Genomic DNA, 23742 nt, shown 5'->3' on the forward strand with positions numbered 1-23742 from the left:
CCTTGGCTTAGCTCTAAGGCTGGATTAAAGATCCGGTTTCTCATGAAGAATGGTGGGTTGGGGGCCAATACATTTACTGGGCTTGACACTTTGGCCCGGAGCAGACCCCAGGGACATTCAGATGAGCAGCTCGCGGGTCTCCGGCCCGTGGAGCTCCATTCTGGTCAGGAAGCAGATCACGAGGAAAAATCCCCGGCCCTACCTAGGTGCCACGAGAGAGATGTCTACGTGCTGCGGGAGCCCCCACTTGCGGGGTCCGGCAGGGAGCAAGGTGCGGAGGCTGGACGTCAGGCTACGGCACGTGGGCAAAGAGAGACTTCCTGCCTTCTGAAGTCAAAGTCTTCCGTGATCAGATCTGTGCTGTAGAAACAGGCCAGCGAGCTATATTTATTTTCAATGAACGGTTCTGACTTTTAAGGTGACAATTCAAGGACCTCGTTTGGGAAAGACAGCACCAAACATAAGAGACGGAGAGCGGATGGGTACGGACTCGGTGGAACGGCTCCCCTGGATGGTGCCGATGAAAGGCAAGAGCCCCAGACTTGGAGCGCGAGAGACCCACGACCCTGCCGTGGGCTTGCTGGGTGACCGGGAGCAAATTGCTTCCCCCTCTCAACCTCAGTTCCCTTCCTGTAACAGGGGAGCACTGTCACCAATGCACACGTCGCCAGGAGAAATTGGGATGTCAGAGGACACTGTACATTCGTACGTGCTCGACAGAGGTAAAGCATCGCGGTGGGGCTCCAGGCGGCTCTACACACACACCGAGGGACATTTCGGACACCCCACTGCCTTGCTGCAAACCCACCACCCAGCAATTTCTCGGGAAGTCTCTCAGCTGTTCCAGCTCCAACCAAAGCCTGTCCTGTAAAAACACGGCCCCGTCCACAGAAGCAATCACCTGCCCGCCGGGTCCAGGCTGCTGGGCCATGAACGTCAACAACGGCCCCTTCCTGGTGGGAGAAGGAACAGGGAGCCGGCTTGTTCTCCGAGAGCGGAGGACTGGCCGGTGACGAGGAACATTTTAAGGTGGGACGCTTCTTCCTGCACCGTCGGCAGCTGTCTACACAAGGCGTCCATTATGTGCGGGCCCCAAGGCCAGCAGGCCCGAGAGGCTAGGCTAAAATTAGTGGAGAATGTGCAGCCGCCAGCGACACAGAACATCGGAGGGTCAGATGCCTCCAGCCAGCCGCCAGGGCAGGAGCCCAGGAGCCTGTGCAGAACAGCTGTGGAAGCACCTGGCCCCGGTTCCTCCCAGCTCGGGGACAGCAGCCCTGCCCAGGGCCCTGCTCCCATAGCTCAGCTTGAGTGAAAAAATAGAAGGCAGAGTAGAATCCCAAACAGATCTTTAAAAGATATGTGCAAAGAAAAAATGTGGGAGAGGAATTCACTAAATACCTGAGAGGCTGTATCTCGGTCTTCCATGTGGAATGGTGGGTGAATCTTCCCGTACTTTCCAAAATGCTCTCAATAAATATGCATTACGCTTGTAATCAGAAGAAAATACTATAGGGGCGCCTGGGTGGCTCAGTCAGTTAAGCGTCTGACTTCGGCTCAGGTCATGATCTCAGGGTTTATGGGTTCGAGCCCCGCATCGGGCTCTGTGCTGACAGCTCAGAGCCTGGAGCCTGCTTCGGATTCTGTGTTTCTCTCTCTCTCTCTGCCCCTCTCCCGCTTGCACTCTCTCTCTCTCTCTCTCTCAAAAATAAAGAAACATTTAAAAAAAATTTTTAGGGGCACCTGGGTGACTCAGTCGGTTAAGCGTCCGACTTCAGCCCAGGTCATGATCTCACAGCTCGTGAGTTCAAGCCCCGCATCGGGCTCTGTGCTGAACAGCTCCAAGCCTGGAGCCTGCTTCGGATTCCGTGCCTCCCTCTCTCTCTGCCCCTCCCCCACTCATGCTGTCTCTCTCTCTCTCTCTCCTTCAAAACTAAATAAACATTAAAAAAATTTTTTTAATAAAAAAAGAAGGAAACACTATACAAGACACTGTGTTATACATTTATATTAAATGTAATTTAATATACATTTTAAATTTATAAAAATGATTACAATGTACACCCCTAAGGCATGTAGCCTATACGTGTGTGTGTATGTGAATATATTTAGGTATCTGGTTGACTGGCATTGGCAACTTTGAATCCTAAGATGTCAAAGCTAGCTGGTATTAAACATCAATGTTTTCCAACCTTCATTTCATGGAGGAAACTGAGGCCCCAGAAGCAAAGCAGGAAGTCGAGAACCCAACCTTTCACTGAATCTGGTCTTGTACAGGAGTTGCCCCAAACCTTGCCCCCTTTAATTCTGTAGTTGCTTTTATTCCCACTTTATGGAGCTGGAAACTGAGGTACAGAGAAGCAAATTCATCACCCAAGGGCACCCAGCTAGGAAGCCACAGAGTTGGGTCCCAAGCCTGGTTTTCCATCCATAGCCCACAGACCTTGAAGAGAAGTTCTTTGAAAACACCTGCTCCTTGAAGTCTCCGTCAGAAAGCAATTTCTTATGGGAACAACTTTTGAACTGTCTTCCCTGGGCCCCTCTTGGGTGGTGCATGCCTCCCTTGCCTCTGGGGACTTGTGGTCCTGTTGCCAGATCAGTCCCCAGGAGACTTTGAGGGAATGGGTGACAAAGAGTGGTGTGCGGACATGAACAGCACAGTGCCCGCCCTTTCCTGATGTGGGACAGGGTGGGGAGGGAGGGCTGCAGCGGAAGGTGCCAGGCCTTCAGGACAGGGAGGGTTGGCCAGAGAGGCTGCCATTCAAACTCTCTTTTATCCAGTCTGGTCCAGCTCCAGACCTGGAAGTGCCTGCAGGCAACCCCAGCTGGGGACCTGAGGCCTTTGCTCTGGCTGCACAGCCTCTGTCTACGGTGTCTGTCCCCATCCTGTCCCCACCCCCATTTTCTGCCCCAACTCTTTCCGGGTCATTTCATCCATGCATTTGTGCATTCTTGTCCGTGAACACGTTTTTACTGAGTACCTACTATGGGCTAGAGCAAAGTATAGTCCCAACCCTGCCCGTGCCTCTAGTTCTTAGAGAGGTCTTAGTGTTTAGGCTACCCTCGGTCATTCGAGCAGGCACTCTGAGGCCAAAACGCCTGGGTTCAGCCTGGCTAGGTTACTTCTCAGCTGTGCATGCCTGGGACAGTTACTCAGCCTGTCTGTGCATCAGGGATCCTCATCGGTACAGGAGGATGATAAGAGCGCCTGCTTTGTGGACTTGTGCAAGTGAAGCGTCAATCCACGCAAAACCCTTAGGACGGTGCCTGACGGGTAGTAAGTGCTAAGTAATCATTCATTTCTAGACCTATTTTTATTATAACCATCTGGCTAAGATTCCCTCCTCAGGATGCCCTCTGGCTTCCCCTTCTCTACGGTCCCAGAGCTCCTCGAACAGCACCCCCCCCCCCCCCTTAGAGCTTCTGCAGCACCGGCACACGAGAGCCTGGGCCTCACTGTCTACGCTAGGGGCAGGGACCAAGTTTCCCTCATCTCCACCCCCGCTCCCAGCGCAAACGCAGCAACAACGTGTCCAGGGCCAGTTCAGAGCTGTGGGTGGCTGTGTGCCCTCAGCCGGAGCCTTAGAAGCTCCTCACTGCCTCTGGCACTAGAGGTTGCTTATCAGGCCTCATCATGGAGCTTGGTGAGGCTATCCTTATCTTAAAAATTTTCCTTAATGTTTATTTATTTTTGAGAGAGAGAGAGAGAGAGAACAAGAGGGGGAGGCCCAGAGAGGAGACACAGAATCCGAAGCAGGTTCCAGGCTCTGAGCTGTCAGCACAGAGCCCGATGCAGGGCCCGAACCCACCAACCGCGAGATCACGACCTGCCTGAGCCGAAGTCAGATGCTCAACTGACTGAGCCACCCAGGCGCCCCAATGCTATTCTTCTTAAACTGTGGAGCCTGGCCCTGGATGTGATCCTCCCGAGCTGACAAGGGGGCAGGGTGCTAAGCTTCCTTGAATGCCTCTCTGTGATGGGAACCCCTGCAGGGCAGATCGTCACAAACCCCAACGCCAATGTCCCACAACACCAAGATGCTTCCTATGGCCATGCTTTGCCCATGCTGGTCCCTCTGCCCGGAACATCCTGTCTCCCTCCCCGTATCCTCCGGAGCTGAGACTCCCACGATCCCTCCAGGGCCAGCCCACACGCCCCTCCTCCCCAGTGCTTTTCCTCTCTTACGGTGCACTGCAATTTATTTGTTCGCATGTCTCTTCTGCAGAAGTGGCCATCTTATCCCTGTCTGGACTCCCAGTGTCCACCAGGGCCTGGAACGGAAGGGGTGTCAGGAAAGTTCTGCTGAGGGAACTTTTTAAAAGGAAAATCAAGTGAATTGGCCTGCCTGCCTGTTACGGCACAGGGGCTAACTGTTCATGCCACCTTTTGAGCCCCAAACTCACAGGTCCTCCTCGGTTACCCTGCCTGTCGGTAGCCCAGCTCCATCACAGGGATGTGAGCTGGTGGAGAAGCATGGGGCGGACCTGGCAGCTGTACGACGGACAGGGAGCCAGACTTTCACCCGCTCTGGCGTCACGTCCTGGAAAAACCCGAGGCGATGAAGGCCCTGAGGCCCAGACTGGTTACCCTGCTCCTCAGGGGGGTGACGGCACAGGGTTGGAGCCCAGCGTTGCAGGGCCCCAGAACCTGCTCTGTCTGCTCTCTCATGAGATGAGGGACACCAGAGCATCCCGAGTTCAGCCAAGAGAGGAAACTAAAAGTACGAAATTGCATGACATTGCCCGCCACACCGAAAACAACTCTAGGGCAGGAGAGGGCTGGAAAGCGCCTTGACAACAGCATTGGGTCCTTAAAGGGGTGCTGTCTTGGAGGGTGGCCTGGTCTGCAGAGATGGGGGAAGGAGGACAAGAGGACCTGGCGGGGGAATGAGGGGTTCTGATGGCAAGCCCAGCAGCCCTCTACCAGAGAGGCCTCCACCATAGCACAGGGGGCCTGCACTGCCTGTGGATGCTCGGCGTGGGGAGGTCTGAGGGCCACAGACACATCAGCTAGCGGTGTCCTGTCCTGGGCCCCGTTGTTCAGGTTGTTCAGGTTTAGTGAGCACCTCCTCTTAGATCTCAGTCTCTGCCCGGGGCCCAGAGGCCTCTCCTGGCACCACGGAGTTGGCTGCCTGGACCTTATGGGTTGCAATCCGAGCCCCTCAGCATGGCATTCAAAGGCCTGTTCGCTTCTCCCGGCCTCACTTCTACCCCCTCCTGCCCTGTGTCTACATCTCAGCCACTCTCCACCTTTGCACTTACTGTCTCAGCCCAGAATGCCCTTCTTCCATTTTTTTTTTAAAAACCTGGTGAACTTCTCTTCATCCTTCAAAGCCCAGTTCAAGTGTCACCTTCAAATGAATGGTCTTCCCTAAACCACCGCCACAGCCAAACCCAGACAGAAGAGAACCCTCCTGCCTTCACAGGTTTCCTGTAATGTAGCTACTGGCACACATCTCCTGCTTTGGATGGGAAACTTCCTGAGGGCATTGACATGCATCGCTCATCACTAGGCCCTATTTCCTAGGCAGCCATCCCCCGCTGCCCTGCAGATCCGCCCGTGAGCTTTGGCCTTGTACTCACTCCGGTTCTAACGAGAGCCTCACTGTCAGGTCAATGTGGCCTTCCATCCTGGTTGCCCCTCACCCGGCTTGGTCTTCACGCCCACATTCTGTTGCAGGCGAGCTCTCAGTGCGTGAGCAGACTCTGCCCTTCCCATCTGGGCAACCTGTAGTGACCATGGTGTTCCGTGGTCCCACAAGGGGGCAGATATGGGGCTAGCGACCATCCATGTCTGAGTTGGAGTTCAATCAGAGGTTGCTAGAAGAGGCATAGGTCCTGCCCCCAAATACACACGTGCACACACACAGCACACACACAACCCAGTGCAGGCTCTCTGCAGATGTGAGGTCCATAGAGCAATCAAACGGGGAAGGGGCAGACAGCTGTGGTGGCGTTTCCACTGCCTTTCTCCACCATTCCATGGCCTTGGCTGGAGCCTGGAACAGCTGGCTTCTGTCCTACCCGGTTCACTGGGTCTCATTCCCTCATTTTTCAGGCAGAGAAACAGAGACGCAGCAAGGGAGGTTCTCACTTGAGATTTTTCTGAGCAGTAAAGGCAGACCTGGGGTCAGGACCAGTTCCCTGGCTTTCATCCCAGGATACATTCCCATCGCCATATGCTGCCATTTGCAGAAATGCTAGCCGCAGGACTCTGGACATGCGGTAGCTTTTTCCTTAAGTCTCCCCAGAGTGTGGGGCTCCATTCTCCTGCCAAGGCTGAAGTCACTCCCACCTACCTCCTGGCCACAAGCACAGCTAGTGGTCTTTGGGCTGTGCTGCAATTTCTCTGCGTCCTGGGTCGGGGGGGGCGGGGCGGGCAGGGGAGAGATGGAGGGGGCTTACCTGCCCAAAGTCAGCCATGGTCTCATGGTTGAGATGTGTCAGAGATTTCTGAGAGCCTGAAGGACTGTGTTGGAGGGAGGCCTGTAGGAAGTAGAGAAAGTGAGAATATTATTCCATCGCCATCTGTCAGCTTACACTTCGGTTTGAAAAATGCATCCAAAAATGGTGAGCGCAGTTCTGCTGAGAATGGCTCCAGACATCACCACTTCTCCAACACAGGCATCACGGGGTTAAGATCAGGCTCCCCCAGGGAGGCAACCCCGGCCTCCCAACCCCACTCTCAGAGCTGCAAGCCCAGTCAGCAGCCGAATCTCAGGCTGGGAAACTCTTACTTTCAAGTACTCCTCGGGGAGCACAGCCCCTCATAGGCTCCCCGAGCACTGGTCGTCAACATTCACTCGTTCTCTCTTTCGTTATTCATTCACTCATGCAAGCAGTTGATAGCCATTTGGGAAAGCTATTAGAGGCTGGTGTCAGGTCTTACAGAGAGAAAGCCACTGGGAATGACAGCTCCGGTCTTACAGAGGCAGAACAAACGCCATGGGCTCCCAATCCCCATCCTGGTGGGTCTCCTCCCTCCTCTGAGTTATCTCCGGGCCAGACACCAGGCACAGCATTTTACACGTGCCCTGCAGGACGACATGATGTCTCCTACCACTTTCAGCACCAGGACCCGTTTCTCTGCAAAAACATCTCTCCAGACTCCTCGTAACTATGCGCTTAGTATCTTTTCATTGGGAAAATAAAGAATAATGCAAAAGGCACAATGAACATAATGCTTTACAATTAACTTGTATTTTAGTAATCACAGCACTACCACGTATATTTAAATAACGGTTACACATACTCATTCAAGACATGTTATTTATGCCTTCTGGGCTTAAGGCATTGACCCCGTGGGAATCCACTCAGTCAATATTCATTCAATAGGTATTTATGAAGCGTCTCTGCGATGGCTGGCCCCATGGCCCACAGGTTAGGGACCCTGGTACAGGGATGAGTGGTGGCTCTGCAGTGAGACGTACTCAGGCTTGAGTCTGGCCCAGAGTGGATGTCTGCTCACAGGCAGGCCCTCAGCCTTTCGCCAGCTCAGAGTCCTCATGATTAACACAGAGATGATGACCCTGATGTCACAAAGTTGTTATGAGGATGAAATGACCTGGCATAAAGCAGAAGCTTAACAACTGGGTACTGGAGGACTATCACCATCATTGCCATCATCCTCATCCCCATATTCCCATCACCACCACCACCATCATCATCATAAATAACATCATCATGACCATCGACAGCAGCACCATCACCATCACCATCCTCATCATCACCATCATCATCATAAATATCGTCATCATTACCGTCAACAGCAGCACCATCACCATCATCACCATCATCATCATAAATATCGTCATTGTTACCATCAACAGCAGGACCATCGTCATCACCATCACCATCATCATCATCATAAATATCATCATCGTTACCATCAACAACAGGACCATCGCCATTATCACCATCATCATCATAAATATCGTCATCGTTACCGTCAACAGCAGCAGCAACACCATCACCATCATCATCATAAATACATCATCATTACTGTCAACAGCAGGACCATCGCCATCATCACCATCACCATCATAAATGTCACCGTTACTGTCAACAGCAGCAGCAACACCATCACCATCATCATCATAAATATCATCATCATTACCGTCAACAGCAGGACCATCGCCATCATCACCATCACCATCACCATCATAAATGTCATTGTTACCGTCAACAGCAGCAGCAACACCATCACCATCATCATCATAAATATCATCATCATTACCGTCAACAGCAGGACCATCATCATCATCACCATCATCATCATAAATATCGTCATCGTTACCGTCAACAGCAACACCATCACCATCACCATCATCATCATAAATATCATCATCATTACCATCAACAGCAGGACCATCGTCATCGTTACCGTCAACAGCAGCAACAACACCATCACTATCATCCTCATAAATATCGTCATCACTACCATCAACAGCAGGAGGACCATCAACACCATCATCACCACCACCATCATCCTGCTTCCTGTCTCTTTCCGAGTGCTAAAAGGCTTCTCCTCACCCCCTCTAGTAGGATACACAGTAGTTTCTACCTTATAATAGAATTACTTTTATCCACATCTTCCTTCTCAGGTTCATGTCCAGCTCTGTAACTTCAGAGCTGTGTGAACTTGGGTAAGTTACTATCTGACTCTGTTTTCTTGTATGTAAAATGGGACAGGAGTTTTAGTAATCCGTGGAACTGTTGTAATGATTAAAGGAAATAATGTATATAAAAGCTCAACACAATATCTGACATCAGCTAAATGCTTGATAAATGCTGGTCAGTGTTGTTTGTGGTGCTTATGGTATTAGCAGTAGTAAACAGGATCTTCATTTCTCTTCCTAGCTTGTGAGTGTCTGAGGGCAGCAACCATTCCAAATCCATCTCAGTCTCCCCACAGAGTCTAGCACAAGGCCTGTCTCCCAACAGACGTTAATAAGTGTTTGCTAAAACAGTCTTGGAAGCTCACAGAATCAGATGTAAAATAACTCAAGGGACAGGAGCATGGAACATGGCCAAGGACAGAGCCCTGATGGGATCCTGAAGAACTTCAACAGATCTCCTCAAGAGAGCCATTTGTTACCCAAGCCAAGCCGTAGGCCTGCTAGGAACATTCATTCATTCATTCATTCATTCATCAAACTCATCAAATTTTCACTTTGATCAATAACAAATCCCTGCCCAGTGCTTTTCTTTTTTTCTATTGTGAAATCTTGTTTACACCTGCCATGTCATTCAGTCTCCACAAAAGAGCTTAGAGGCAGCTAGACTAGGTACCGACAGCACATTTTGTAAATAAAGAAATGGAGGCTCAGAGGGGTGACAAGACTTGCCAAAGGGCACACAGCAGTCAAGGCCATGGTGGGAAGTGGGAGAAGGACCCTTTCGTGACCTGACTCCTTCCCAATGGCCCTGTGATGTCAAGCACTTTATAAATCCAGGATCATTATTCTCACTGCCCAGTTCACTTCTCAACAAACAAACTGGAATTAAATTATTTTGGTGCTATTTCAACATGCCTATTAGAAAAGAAAGACTGTAAGTTCTCTGAAGGCAGGAACTATGAGAGCCACAACAGTGTGGGGCAGTTAAACATATTGAGGCTGACCCCAGACTGCCGGGGTTCAAATCTTGGCTCTGACACTTATTGGCTGTGGAATCTTGGACAAATTACTTAATCTCTCTGTGCTCCAATTTCATCATCTATAAAGAAAGGATAATAGCTATTATGGGGGTGTTGTGAGTAATAAATGGGCTAATCTATGTGCAGCGTCTAGAATAGTACCTGCTACATAGTAAGGGTTAATTATAATTATTCACGATGCATCCCTGTACCTAGAACGGCCTAGCATGCACAAGATCCCCAATAACCATCTGTGGGATCATTGAATGGATGACATACTCCCTGGAAAGAAGTCAATTCAAGTATGGACTGAGCAAGTCCAAAGAGTAGCTGGAGCTCTGGCCTCAAGGAATCTAGAGTCCCCCAGTTCCTGGGTCATAGCCAAATCCAGTAGGAAGGAGATCGGTTATTCTAGGACTCAAAGGCTCTTCTAAAACCAAGAGGTTTTGGCGTGCCTGGGTGGCTTGGTCGGTTAAGCGTCGACTTCGGCTCAGGTCATGATCTCACGGTCTGTGAGTTTGAGCCCCGCATCGGGCTCTGTGCTGACAGCTCAGAGCCTGGAGCCTGTTTCAGATTCTGTGTCTCCCTCTCTCTCTGCCCCTCCCCTGTTCATGCTCTCTCTCTGTCTCAAAAATAAATAAACGTTAAAAAAAATTTTTAAAACCAAGAGGTTTCATGTCCAATGAAGGATGGTAAATATGACTGGTGATTACAAACATGGGCTCTTAAGTCAGATGATTAAATTCAAGTCCTCATTTGTCATTCTGTCACTCACCAGTTGTGTGCTTACCTCCATGTAACTGCTTCAGTTTCCTTATCCATAAAATGGGGATACTCACACCCCACCCCCCTAAAAGGATTAAATATCATACGGAGGAGGTAAAGCCTCCTGTCCCTGGCCCCAGTCCATAGTGACAGTGACAATGAGCCCGGTGCGGTCAGCAGCCCTCAGTGTGATGGAGCCCATCCTATGGACTGTCCTGTGCCAGGTGTTCCTTCCACCACACTCTCCCTCATGTGGGTTCTGGATGCCTCCGCTAGGGACACGCCTTGTGACAGCAGCCTGGGCGCCCCTCTCGAGGCCAAAATGTTGCTGCGAAAAGGCATATTCTCCATTTGGCCCCAGCGCAGACTGGGCCCTGTGGAGGCGAGACAGCTGCTTGGGAAGCAGCCCCCCGGGAAGGGTGGTCTCTAGAGAACCCCTTTGGAGAGTTCCTCCTAAGTGCCAGTGCAAGCAACTCGCAGCCGGCGTGCAGCTGCCTCTGAGGCAGTCCCTGTCCCTGCGGGGGCTGCAAACCCCTGTGCTCCGTTTCCTCAGCCCAGACCCTGAGGCTGGCAGCCCATCCTGCTTAGGGAGAGGAACAAACATTTACCGAGTCAGAGACTTCCCATTCCTTGTCTCTTTCACCTTCACAACAGCCTGTGGGCGGGCATCTTGGTCTCCCCAGGTAGCCGTTGTGAGACCCTGAAGCAATGAGCCACCCCATAGCTCAGTCTCCTCATCTGTGAGCACTACATAAATATCCTTATTTATTAAACCCATCCTCCAGAGAAGGAAGCAGAGGCCTAGAAAGGGAGGTACTTTGTCTAGGATCATGTAACTAACAAGTGACAAAGCTGGAGCTGTTCGGCTTCAAAGTTCCATCCATCCATCCCTCCATCCCTCCATCCATCCGTTACATTTTGAAGGCCCACCATGCAGTATGCACTGGAGCCATACTCTTTCTTTGATTTTAAAAGATATCCATATGATCTATTTCCCATCACTCCTAGGACCCCAACATTCAAGTCAATTCCACTTAACAAAGGCACATGAAGTCCTTCCTACATGCCAGGCACTATGTGAAGTTTCGTTATTAAAGATCACGCGGGATCCTCATGACAATCCTATGCAGTTGACTGCCTTGTCCCCCTTACAGATGAGCAATTCAGAGAGGCAATGAACCTGCCCACACTCACAAACATGGAGCCTGATGGAAGCCTGAATCATCTGACCCGCAAATCCAGTCTTTTCTCTTCCCGCCACGTTTCCTTTATCCAACTCCCACCTGGCCCACAGACTCTGGAAGTTCCGCTCCTCAAAGTCCCTCATTCAGCAGAGAAGGACAGCTGTCAGCCCTACTGGTCAGTGCCACCCACCCTGAACCTTCAGGACTTTGTGCCTCCCTAGTGCCCCCACCCCTGGGCTTGACCCCTGGTTGCTTACATCTTGCCCACTTCAAAAAAAAAAAAAAAAAAAAAAAAGGACACGAGGAAGATTAAAGAATAAAAGTGTAGCATAAGGCTCAAACATCAGATGAAAGCAGAGTCTGGATGTAAAGGGGCAGGGCGGGCTGGATGTAAGTGTCTTCAAGGACAATGCCCGATGCGCACAGGGTTTGGGGAAATGGCGCTTTCACATCGCTGCTGGTAGTGGAAGTCGTCAGAGTGTTTTGGGAAGCAATTTCACAGCTTTCACCAAGAGCTCTGCCTCACAAATATCCATACTTTGGGGCAGAGTCATCCCAGTTTTCAGGAATGTAGTCTAAGGGAAAAAATTCTATGCAAATTCCATGCAGCCTCATTTATAATACCGAAGTGCTGAATACTGGAAGCAAATCTAAGTGCCAACACATGAAAATGGCTAACAGGTCTGTGAAAATGAGAGCACGTCAATATTAGGAGCTGGCAAACTACAGCCTGCAGGCCAAATCCTACCAGCAGCCTGTTTTTGTAAATAAAGTTTTATTGGAACACAACCACACCCACTCACATACACAATGTCTCTGGCTGCCTTTGTGCAACAGCTGCAGAATGAACAGTGGGGACAAAAACAGGGTGGCTCAAAACCCTAAAATATTTACTCTCTGGTCCTTTACAGAACAAGTTTGCTGACCTCTGACCTACTTGGTGGAATATGATGCATCCTTTAAGAATGTGATATGAGGTTTAGAAAAGCAAGCTACAAAGTTTTATAGATTGGATGACTTCACCTATGTAAGTAGAAAAAAAAAAAAACCCATGCAAATGAAATTGCATGAAACGGTACCTAGACGGAACATAAAACATGAAAAATAGAAAGAAAGAGATGAAAATATTAACACGATGAGTAAGATTTTTTTTTTTTTTTTTGCTTGCTTGTACTAGTTTTTACTTTCTAATTCTTAAGAAATGCACAGGTATTATATAAAGGTGAAATACACATGTTTTATAAAGAGAGATGCCTAGGGGCACCTGGGTGGCTCAGTCAATTAAGCGTCCGACTTTGGCTCAGGTTATGCATGATCTCATGGCTCATGGGTTCGAGCCCCGTGTCGGGCTCTGGGCTGACAGCTCTGAGCCTGGAGCCTGCTTTGGATTCCATGTCTCCCTCTCTCTCTGCCCCTCCCCTGCTCGTGCTCTGTCTCTCTCTCAAAAATAAATTTAAAAAACAAGCAAACAAACAAACAAAGAGAGATGCCTAGTTGAATAGCTTAGCTCTGGACATCCTAGCAGCCAAGGCAAAGAGTAAAATCAAAGGGGTTCTATTGTCAATAGTAGGAAGATGCCAGGGAACATGGAAGGTCAAACTCCCCTCTTTCTGAGAGGGCTTGGTCACCAGGGTCTTTGTTTCAAGAGAGTCGAGCAAAACAATGGACAACTTTCTCTATTTTTTACCGATATGCTTAACTGTTTCCTGCATATATGGCTATTCCTGGTTATCGGCCCTCCAATGATGCCCAAGAGAGAACATTAAGCTATGGTTCTGTAGAGGCAATTCTCCTGGTGGCCACGGTGATTTAGGAGTTTTTTATTCATGGAAAATCACATGGAATCTTGGCGGAAAAAGTATCAGTGTCTCCAGTGGACCCATGAATTTTCAACAGAGAATCTTTTCTGAGAAAATAAAACTTACGTTGAAGCCCAGGACAAGAAACAGAGAAAGATGGGGTGCTCTGGTAGAAGCTGAGTGGTACCACCCCTGAAGAGGCAGAGCCCCTGGGACTTTTTGGAGCCCAGCTGGCAAACTGCTCCATTGGCCCATCCCTCTGGGGACCTGGAGAGTCCCTGGTCTTCTTCCAGGTCGAAGGCACGGGCAAGAGCAGCCTAAAGGATGCTCTGCACCCACAGAAGGTAGAGCCATGTCCTCTAGAGACACGACTACGAGGGAAAAGACAAGGTTTCATTGTGAAGATAAGAAAGTGGGACTCATAATTGTGCTTCCATGGAGGGCCCTGGGTGAGGTAAGGAAGGACTTGACCTCTCCAGGATGGCAGTTCTGGCTCAATTCAAAGGCTCTGACAGGTGGGCTGAAGCCTAAGGTGAAGAGGCTCTCTGGTGGGTAAATAAGCCTAGAGGACACACATGTGAACCAAGGTCACATCCCATTCCTATTCCAAGAAGGAAGAAAAGAAGCCTGTTGGCAGTGGGGTGTGGAACACTGTAGTGAAGTGACTGAGACAGGAGCTCTGGATCCTATTTGAATTCCACTGTGTTACTTATTGGCTATGCCCATGGCAAAGTCATTGCTTCTTTCCAAACCTCAGTTTCCTCATCTGTAAGAAAAGGAAAATGACAGCCATATAAGGGTTAAATGAGATAGTGCATGCTAAGTGCTTAGTGCCTGACCTGCCCCACAGTAGGTGCTCAATAATGGTGTGCTCTTTGCAGCAATACACTTGGCCAACTCCAAAACCTGCCATGGCAAGGGGATGGTAAGACTGGGAACTGACCTTTGATTCATGCAGTCTTCTCGGAGAGAGAGAAGAGAGAGAGAGGGAGAGAAGAGAGCGAGCGAGCGTGTGATCAGGGGAGAGGGGCAGATGGAGAGACAATCTTAAGCAAGCTCCATGCCCAGTGCGGAGGTTCAATCCCACAACCCTGAGATCATGATCTGAGCCAAAATCAAGAGTAAGACACTCAACCAACTGAGCCACTCGGGTGCCCCTTGATTCGTACACTCTTAAAGGCTCAGGAATGTTCTGGGCTATCACCGGTTTCCTGTAATTGATGAATTGAAGACACACGGATAGAATTTCTAGAGCAGCTGGGAAAAGCCAGGTGGGGCCATTGCCCAGGTAAGTGGCTCAGGAAGCCTCTAGGAGGATTTGACAGAATCATCTACCTGTCAGGGTGATATCAGAGGGGGACCACCTTTGTGGTGACCTGACAGAGGGCTCAAGTGTCTCCTCCTCTGAGCAGCTGTCCCCATGCAGTTGTGAATGTGCATCTTTTGCCCTGATGTGAGGGACATGTACCACACCGTCATGCCAGGCATCATGAACTCCTGTGGTGGGCATTTGCTGTGGCATCCCTTCTCCCCGCTTCTGTAATAGCACCCTGATTTCATTTGGGGGTCCTGGTCTTGGGGGACAGTAAACCAAGGCTCCCTTGCAGCCCAGGGGAGGGCATGAAGCAGAGCTAGATACTTGGATGCTCGCTTTTAGGTTCTGGAACCTTCCATCTCTGTGGCCTTGGCGAGACGGCCACCAATTTGTTTTTTTGCTCCCCTGAGGAGCCCGGAGTCCTTTCTGAGTCTTGTTATCCAGCCTTCCCGTCAATTCTTGGAGTTTCTCATTATCCTTCCAACTTAATCCCTTTTGCTTATGTTGTCTAAAGTCAGCTTCTGTTGCTTACATCAAAGAGCCCTAATGGGTACAAAGAGGAAGAAGTCAAAATGGCACCAAATCCAAACAGGAAAAGTTCAAGTTAAATACTGGGAGCTACCCAGGAGCTTCCCCTGTTTCTTCTCTGTTGGTGGAGACCTGCTTTTATTGGGCCCCACCTTCCCCAGCCCGAGGGGGTAAACCATGATTAATCCAAGGCAGTAAAGGTAGTTTGATTCCATTTTCAAGTGACTGGTCAGGCATGGGCATGTGATTCAGTTCTTGCTAACGGGACCTATTACTCCCGTTTTACAGCTAAGGGAATCCTTCTCAGCATTTCTAGGAAAGGGGTTCCTTGCTAAAGAAAAAAAAAAAAGAGAGACTGAGAGAGAGAGAGAGAGAGAGAGAGATTTTGGGGAAGATGTTCCTCTTCTGCACCATCTACCACCATGTGTGCAAATGGCCCTTGAAACTGTCCTATGACCTTGGATGAGATGATGCAGTTTGGTGGTGAGGTTGGCAGAGCATGGGAAAGTTGGAAAGGACTTGTACCCTTGACATTATTGGGCTGCTGGGTTACTCAGTTTGGAACTGCCTCTATCTCCAAGCTTCTGGAACTAATAAATCCTCATTGCTTAGGCCACTTGTTACGTTTCTGTTATTTGCTGCCCAAAGCATCCTACTACCCAGCCAGTGCTGGGAATTCCCACACATGGGAATGTGTGCCCCAGCAGCAGGCTGGGACTGCAGCACCAAGGGCCAATGGCAGGAATAAGCCTGGAGAAGGGAGCATCCAGAAGGCGGAGGAAGTTTGTGATGGAGCCAAGCAGGCCATTCACAGGTGGGACACAGGCAGCTTCCGTGTCCCAGCTGGCGGTGGTAATCTCTAAAGCGAAGAGAAGGGCAGGGCCATTTCCTGGATGTCTGCCTTGTTTAGGACAAGAACCCGGCCAGCAGCCTGACGGTCATGGGAAGCAGAGTCTAGCCCAAAGTGGGGTCTGGGTCGAATTGTAATAGCCAGTCAGGGTCTCAGGGTCTGCAGTTCATGTGCACCTCTGACCCTCATAGAGAATTAGAGTCTACGGCAGGGAAACAGAGGCAGAACCCAGAATTAAACCCAGGGATGCAGTCACTGACACAGCAGGGTTTGAGGGAAGCTATAGCTCAGCAGACACACGGCCCCGCCCCCTCAACTGCCACCACCCGTGGGAACGCCAGATGCACAGTTCAAGGCAACCAGGCCAATTCCAGCCCCTGCCAGCCCTGGGCACGGATGAGCTTCTGGCCTCTGTGGCTCAGATGTTGGACAGGTGCATCGGAGGGACAGTGCCTGGAGCGGAGTGGGGCAGTCAGGAGCTAGCAGGCCTAGGTCAGGAAGCAATCTCCATCAGAAGCTGGGAGAGCCCCGGCAAGATTTCCAGCTTATGGCAATTTGAGTCCCAAGGTATGCAAGTGACTCTAGTGCCTCAGACAGACAGCCTTGCTTGAGACTAAAGGGACGGCAGCTGGACCAACGCTCCTCCCTCCATCTCATTCTTCGTGCATTAGACGGGGGGTCAGGTTCTTCCTGTTGCATCCACACCTGCACACTCCCTCTTCAGCGTGTCCATTACCCCTTTCCTGATGCTCAACAAGCCCCAGAAAGACTCCCTATGGGTCACGTTAGGGGCTGGAAAGATCCTAAAAGCCATCTAAGGTACCACTCTCATGTGACCAAAAGGGAAAGAGAGGCACGGTGATGAGCAGGGACATGTTCTTACCCTGCGATGACCCTGGGAAGTCCACATCATCTCCAAGGTCACACAGCTCTGACATTCCATGGTTCTGCTTCAATAGGCTGAACATGTGAAATTGTAAATTCATGTTTCCTAATCACTCAGAATGATGCTAACCTTAAGCCCCCAGGAAGGGTCTGGCTCTCCCCTCCCTCATCTCTCCTCTTCCAACAGCTGGGTCCCCTTGCAGGCTCAGTCCTACCACTTATTCTCGGACCAACCCTCCGTCTTATAATCATCAGCATCACCTGATGGCTCAGACTTGCCTGCTCTAATATTGTGCCTGTTTCTGGAAGCTGTGTCACTGCTCTGTCCCCAAGGCCCAGCACCCGCCTTATTCCTCAGTCCTGGTCCAGTGCCCAGCTGTAGCTCCACACCCCACTCCCAAGTCCCCGGTGCTGGGACTGTGCAGCACGGTGGTGATATGATGGTGGCCAATGGTGGCTTATGAAGCAGGTGCTTTTTGCTGCGTGAGGATTGTACATGAACTCCCCTTGAGCAAATCCCCAAAGAGAACTATGTCAGGCAGTGACGATCACTACTCCCATTTTACAGATAAGGGAGCCGAAGGCCAGCTTGCCAAAGGTCACTTGTCTGATCAGTGGCAGTGCCGGGATGCCCCCCTGATAGTCCTATGTCAGCTACCTGTCTGGACTCTGTTTCTCCAGACTTTGCTGCAGGCCTGGGCTGGATTCCTCCCACCGCCACTGTCTGGGCTGGCCTTGGGTACCCACTCTGCTCTGAGGGCATGGTTGGTTCAACTCCCTGGCCTCTCTTACTCTGTAGCTCTCCAGGCTTATGCCGGGTGCCTCAGGGAGGATGTGAGATTTAATGGCTCTGGAAGAACAGGCAGGGGGTGGGGAGGAGGGGACAAGAAGCCAGAAATCAGGCCCGGTTATTTGCAAACATAGACCCCATGACAGGGTCCACGAGGCTAGTCCCGTTCTTCACTTGCTCACTGGGAGTCACGGGCGACAGCTTCAAGGACTGAAGGCAGCTGACCATCATACCTACCGTCCAGGGGAAGCTGACAAAGTTTGACAGTCCTGTGTTCAGATCCCAGGTCTGTCCCTTCTAAATTCTACGAACTGGAGGCAATTCCGGGTGAAGGGTAGCCTCCTTCGGCCCCCAACCCCTGGGCTGTGAAATGGGACTAATGACACCAATCTTGTGTGGCCTTCATGAGGACACACATGAAGCATCCATGTGCCCAGGCCTCAGTGAAGACTGGCTCCCTTCCATGCCTTTCCTTACTGGTTCCTGTTCCCCCTGGCGCTGGCTGCCTTCTGCACCGCAGCCAGAGACATGGCCTCTCGGGGCTGAGAAGCCCGAGCGGTCCCAATGATGCCCAGCATGTGGCTGGCAGGGACTCGGGCACACTCAGCACGCTGGAGATAAATACAGGGTCCAGGCACCTGATTCTAAACAATGGGGCTATTCTGAGGTTCTAATTGCTCAAGGGGAAGGCAGGCTCTGGCCAGTGAGCAGCCCCGGACGGTCAGGACAAGCACCGGGCAGCAAACACATCAAGGAGCAGGTGCAGAAAAGCCGGCCAACAGGTTACAAATACCAGAGTGTCACAGCTTACAAAGCTTCTGGGGTGACCACACTCGGGGTACACAAGTGGTGAAACTGTGGCTCAGGGTGGCCAAGTGCTTTGACTCATGGCTTTGACAAATGCTTATCGAGCACCTTCTCCAGGCTAGGCTCCATGCTCAGCCTCAGGGATCTCACAGTGTGTGGGGAGACAGATGGCACACAAGCAATCCCAGTGCCTTGTGACAACTGCCAGAAGGAGGCAGGGACGGGGCTGCAGGAGCACGAGGACACGCCACACTAGTCATGTGGGTGAATTCCTTCCTTCATTCATTTTTTCATTCATTTATTCACCGATGTGCTCTGTGCTCGTATGTGCCGGGCGCTGTTTCGGGGCTGAAGACACAGCCCTCAGTGAACTCCAGTTACCACCGTCATGGGGTTTACAGTCTCATGGCAGAGAAAGGCGGTCACAGATAAGCGAAGAGGAGAATGATAGAATGTCAGGGCAGGTAATGTTATAAAGAAAAATACAGCAGGGCAAGGGGACGGTGGGCACCTGCCACCGATTGACATTTTAGGTAGATGGTCGGGTTGATGCTAATGATGGCAAGGTAACATCAGCACACGAAGCAGGCAGGGCAATGAATGTTCCATCCTTGAGTAACACGGGGAAACATGGCCCCAAGATGGTCTGCCCAGGGGTCACAGAGAACCAGCAACAGAGTCCGGAGCTACTCCAGGTCTCTTGTCTTACAGGCTAGAGCTGATCCCCTGCTCACCATGACAGTCTCCCTGCCCCCCTCGCCAGCACCCTTCCCTCATCTTCTCCGGGGGCAGAAAGCACCAAGCAGCTCTGCTAGGCGGGGGTCCCCCGTGGCCACCACCTCCTGGCTCACCAATGTCCAACCGGCCTCAGGCGATGGAGATTGACAAGACAGGGCTGTGGCTGTGCTGGCACAGCAGGCTGTCCCTCCCCTCTGCCACCTCCCACGGATGTCAGTGGTGCCCTCCTGTCAGACGCACGTGGTCCCTCCACTTCTGAGCTGTGTGACCTTGACAAGTTCAGCGGAGCACCTGTCAAGACTGGATGTTGTGCCGCGTTCACAGAGCCGGGAGAGGGTGAAGCAGAGGAAGGTGTGAACTGCCCGCAAGAGTCTGTGGCCCGTCGTGGGCATCACTCCCTCCTCAGGGCTCCCACGGCTCTGAGGGCACTTGGGTCCTTTTGTGGTATCTGCCCTGAACGAGACGGCCTGCTCCCAGGGAGCAGCCTGGGCTCCTGAAGGGCCCCCAGCAGCCAGCCTGGACTCAGGGGGTCCCACCCAGCTGCCACTCCACAAGTCCACAACCATCCCCCTGACTGCTGCCGGCCAGGAAAGCTAAACCTGAAGATTAAGGAGGGAAGGCAGAACTGTGGATTCGGGGTCAGCTTCTTTAACAGACTAATGACTCTGGGCAAATGCGCTTTCTTTTTTTTTTGGTAAATGAGGATACAGATCGGTGTCTAAGGTTCCGCAAAATTATATGGTGATTTTAATATCATTGTTTCCATTCCGGAATCATAGGTTGAAGCCAGAGTACCCCATCTGTAACCTGGTTCTACAGTCCTTTCCACGACGTCCTGCCCCACTGTGTTCTCCTCTCACTGAACTCTCCCGTGACAGGGAGCTCACTACCTGCTGAGCAGCCGTGCCATGTTTTGGCTGTTTCTGAGCAGTTAGAAACTTTCTATTGCTTGAAGACCTGCCATGCTGAGCTCTGGAATGCACAGAGTGGGTGGTGAGCCAGCCAGGGGAGGAGGGTCTGGAGAGAGGTGCAGGAGGGCGGAGGGAGCGTGCGGGAGCTGAGGAGCACCAGGGAGTGCTCCCGATGGAGCCCCTCACAGGCTGTCAGCAACCCCCCCCCTCTTCCCAGATAAGCTCCCACTCGAGGTGCCTGCTCTGCTCCAGCCCAGCCCTTCGAAAAGACATCCTGTTTGGGCTGCCTCCTGCCCGGGGCTGCTCAGCAGAGGGACCACAGGGGCCTGGGTTCTCAAGCCCTGATGTATGATTAATGACTCTGATGAGCTCACCAGCCCATGGAGGGAGGGTGATCCGAGGAGAGGCCAGAGGAAGGCTGGTTATGGATTTTAACCCTCTGATGTTACTGGCTGGGAATTTCACATCAATAATTCAAGGCAGTGGGGAGGAGAGGTTGAGAAAAAAAGAGAGGTTGAGCAAAAGAGAGAGGGAGCCAAGGAAGAAAGGGAGAGAGGTCGGGAAGGATGGGGGAGGGGAGGTAGACAGGAAAGGAGGAAGCACAGATGCGTTTCTGGAGTGTTCCCCACGTGCCACTTTCGCCTCCTTCAGCAACTTCGAGCCCCACCGCAATCTGTGAAGCACCACCCCCACTAACTGCCACCCCATTAACTGGAGAAGAAACTGAGTTGTCAGAGAGAAACAGCCAGGCGTTCAGGGTCAGGGAGGAACAGACACCCAGGTCCGCTGATTCCAGAACCCAGATTCTTTTTCAACACCTTGACTCTGGAGCGCGGCCGGGTCAGGGAACACAGAGGGTCCCTACCAGTGTCAGGACACCCAGCTCAGCTCGTGCTCTGGGGCTGACATGTGGCCAGATGAGTTTGAAGGCTTTGCCCCTGGGAGAGAAAACAGCCATTGGCCTTCTGGACAGCACCAGAACTTTGTTGCTGGAGCTGAAAAAATTAACTGCTATATTTAAAAGCATTGTTCCGTTGCTAAGGCAACAGAGGGGCTAAGAATAATATAAAAAGATGATATGCCAGGTTGTCACTGGCAACCCAATTTTAAGGGTGTGTGTATGTGTTTTAAAAGAAGTTGGGGGGGTGTGGTTCAGACTGTCTTCCCCGCTCCCTCTGGCACCATCTGCCCCAGGGAAATGTCCAAGATGTGGCTACGCCTGGGATCTCATGGGTCTGCGTGATTCGAGGGAGGGCTCGCATGTCCTGGCCCCGAGCCTAAAGATAAAGGTGGCTCTCTTTCCCTGACTGCTGTCCCCTCCAGGCAGCCCCCCACTGCCTGGGTAACTTCCTTCAGCTGTGGAACCCCAGCCAGAGGCACCTCTCAAACAGATGGCCCCAAAATAACTTCTTCTCCCCGACCTGGGAGCTTGCAGCCAGCCTGGCAGGCTCCCCGGGGACCACCCGGGAACACAGATGGTTGGGAGAGAAGAGCAGGAGACAGATTTATTGATCTGCAGCCTGGATGTCAGGGCTGAGAGGCGGCTTGGGGCAGACACGGGCCCAGGGCGGGCCCTGGCGCTCTGAGCAGTCTTAGAGAGAAGCACTGGGTCTAACCTCGATCTGGAGCCAGGGTCCCAGTGGCCTGGAAGGGAACAACAGCAGACCCGGTGAGGGACGGGGAGGCGGCTGGGGACACGGCCCCTGGTGCTGCAGCCAGCTGCTTGCCGGGGCTCAGGTGGAAATGTTCACGGGAGATGCAGAACCGGACAGCAAAAGCAGACAAACAGCCTCCCCAGGGCAGTTTATCAACAGTCGTGTTTTGGAAGGAGATTTGTTATCCTTACCTTTGTCACAGTCAGGCGAGATGGCGGAAAGCTGTGAGATCAGCCCAACCAGGGATCCCAGGCTAGCTCTGCCGCATACTGCTGTGTGACCTTGAGCAAGGCCCTTAGCATCTCTGGGCCTTGGTCCTATCATAGGTAAAAAGACAGTGGCTTTTTTAAAGGACTATGCCTTGGCCTTGATAAACTGACATGTAGAGAGAGCCAGGCCTGGCACACAGACTATCTTCCATAGCATCACCCCCCGGGAGAAACCTTTACCTTAGCACTTCTCTGTGCCAAGCCAACCCTGAAGGCCACAGCAGCGCCCAGAGAACTTGGGGAGGAGAGGGGAATGTGACCAGAGGAGGTGTGTGAGTGGGGGGTAGTCTGAGAAGGCTTCTCTAACAGAGGTGACATTCTAAGAGGGTGACATTCCTGTGCAAATAAATGAAGCAGGACACATAGCCAGGGACCCAGAGTGGCCAAATGTTCCTGGAAGGGTCAGGGAATTCCAAAGGAAGAAGAAGGTCTAACAGAATGAGGAAGGGAGGGAGAGACATTCCAGGCAGTAGGAATGATCTGAGCAAAGGCCAAGGAGGTAGGAGAGCACAAGGAGGGTCTGAGAGCAGGGCACAGGCTCACTGGGCCAGAACCTACAAGGAGGGGATGCTGGAGAAGGGAAATGGCCAGATCTGTGTTTCAGCAAGACCTCTGTGGGGAGGTTAGCTGGGCTGAGTGAGCTGGAGGCAGGGAGGCCCATGGGGATCCTGGTGCAAGAGTCCAGGCCAGATAAAGGACCCTGGGCTGAGGCAGAACAGGGCTTTATAGGTTACAGGGTACATCCGTGTTCGTTATCTCACTGGATCGAGCCAGGAGGTGCAGAGGTTACAGGAGATACTGCCCACCCCAGCTCTCTCCCATTCTCACGGGGCCTCCCACAGGCAGGAGGCTCCGCCCATGGATCGAGTTGTTCCATATCGATTTCCCAAGCATCCTCAAGAAGTGGGCAAGTCCAGGGGACCCGGAGGGGCCCAGTGAGGGAGAGGTCTCACACGTGGGTGTAGTCAGGGAGGGCTTTCTGGAGGAGGAGCAGTGGAGGGCACTGGGGGCAGCCAGCACAGTACGAGTAAAGCTCGGTGAGGGGACTGGTCACAGGGCAGTGGGGACACAGCTCCCAGACCCTGCTGCAGCTGAGGCCTCCCGGAGGAGCGGTGGAAGAAAGCAGGTTGGCCATCTGGGTGGGGCTGGGTCATGGAGAGCCACGAATCCCGGGCTGAGGGGCTGCCTCTCCCGTGGGTGGGGAAGACCTGTGGGGAGGCACGAGGGGCCAGGAGGGTGGGAGATGTGAACAAAGCAGTCTCAGGAAGCCAGGCTGCACCAGACAGCGGGCGCCTCGCTCCTCTTCCCGCCTCTCCGACATGGGACGCTCCTTGTCCAGCCGTCTGAGTGCTGGCAACAGCCACCAGACCTCAAGCAGCACGTCATGGAAAGTGGGTATGTTTACTGAACAACTACTCTTATTTCAGCAGAAGATACCAGCCTTCCCCCAAGCCTCAGCCTTGCTGTCTGCCCCTTGCGAGGAGAGCTAGGTGTCTTGCATCCTGTCCCCTCAGGATGCAGTTCTGGGCTTCCTTTCCCATGAGGGAGGTGCCCAGAATGTGTCTGGGACGGTGTCTGGGCCTCATGGAGTTCAGGCTGAGTGAGCAGGTGG

General features: G+C 52.0%; 1 protein-coding gene across 1 annotated transcript in view; it reads right to left on the minus strand.

The window, feature by feature from the left end:
• Nucleotides 1–23742, minus strand: part of HIVEP3 (HIVEP zinc finger 3) — a 381869-nt gene that overhangs the window by 156580 nt on the left and 201547 nt on the right. The window contains exon 3 of the mRNA XM_042950180.1: nt 6403–6483. The gene's annotated coding sequence lies outside the window, so the exon portion shown is untranslated. The remainder of the gene's footprint in view (nt 1–6402; nt 6484–23742) is intronic.

Source organism: Panthera leo, chromosome C1, assembly GCF_018350215.1.
Source record: "Panthera leo isolate Ple1 chromosome C1, P.leo_Ple1_pat1.1, whole genome shotgun sequence".
NCBI lineage: Eukaryota > Metazoa > Chordata > Mammalia > Carnivora > Felidae > Panthera > Panthera leo.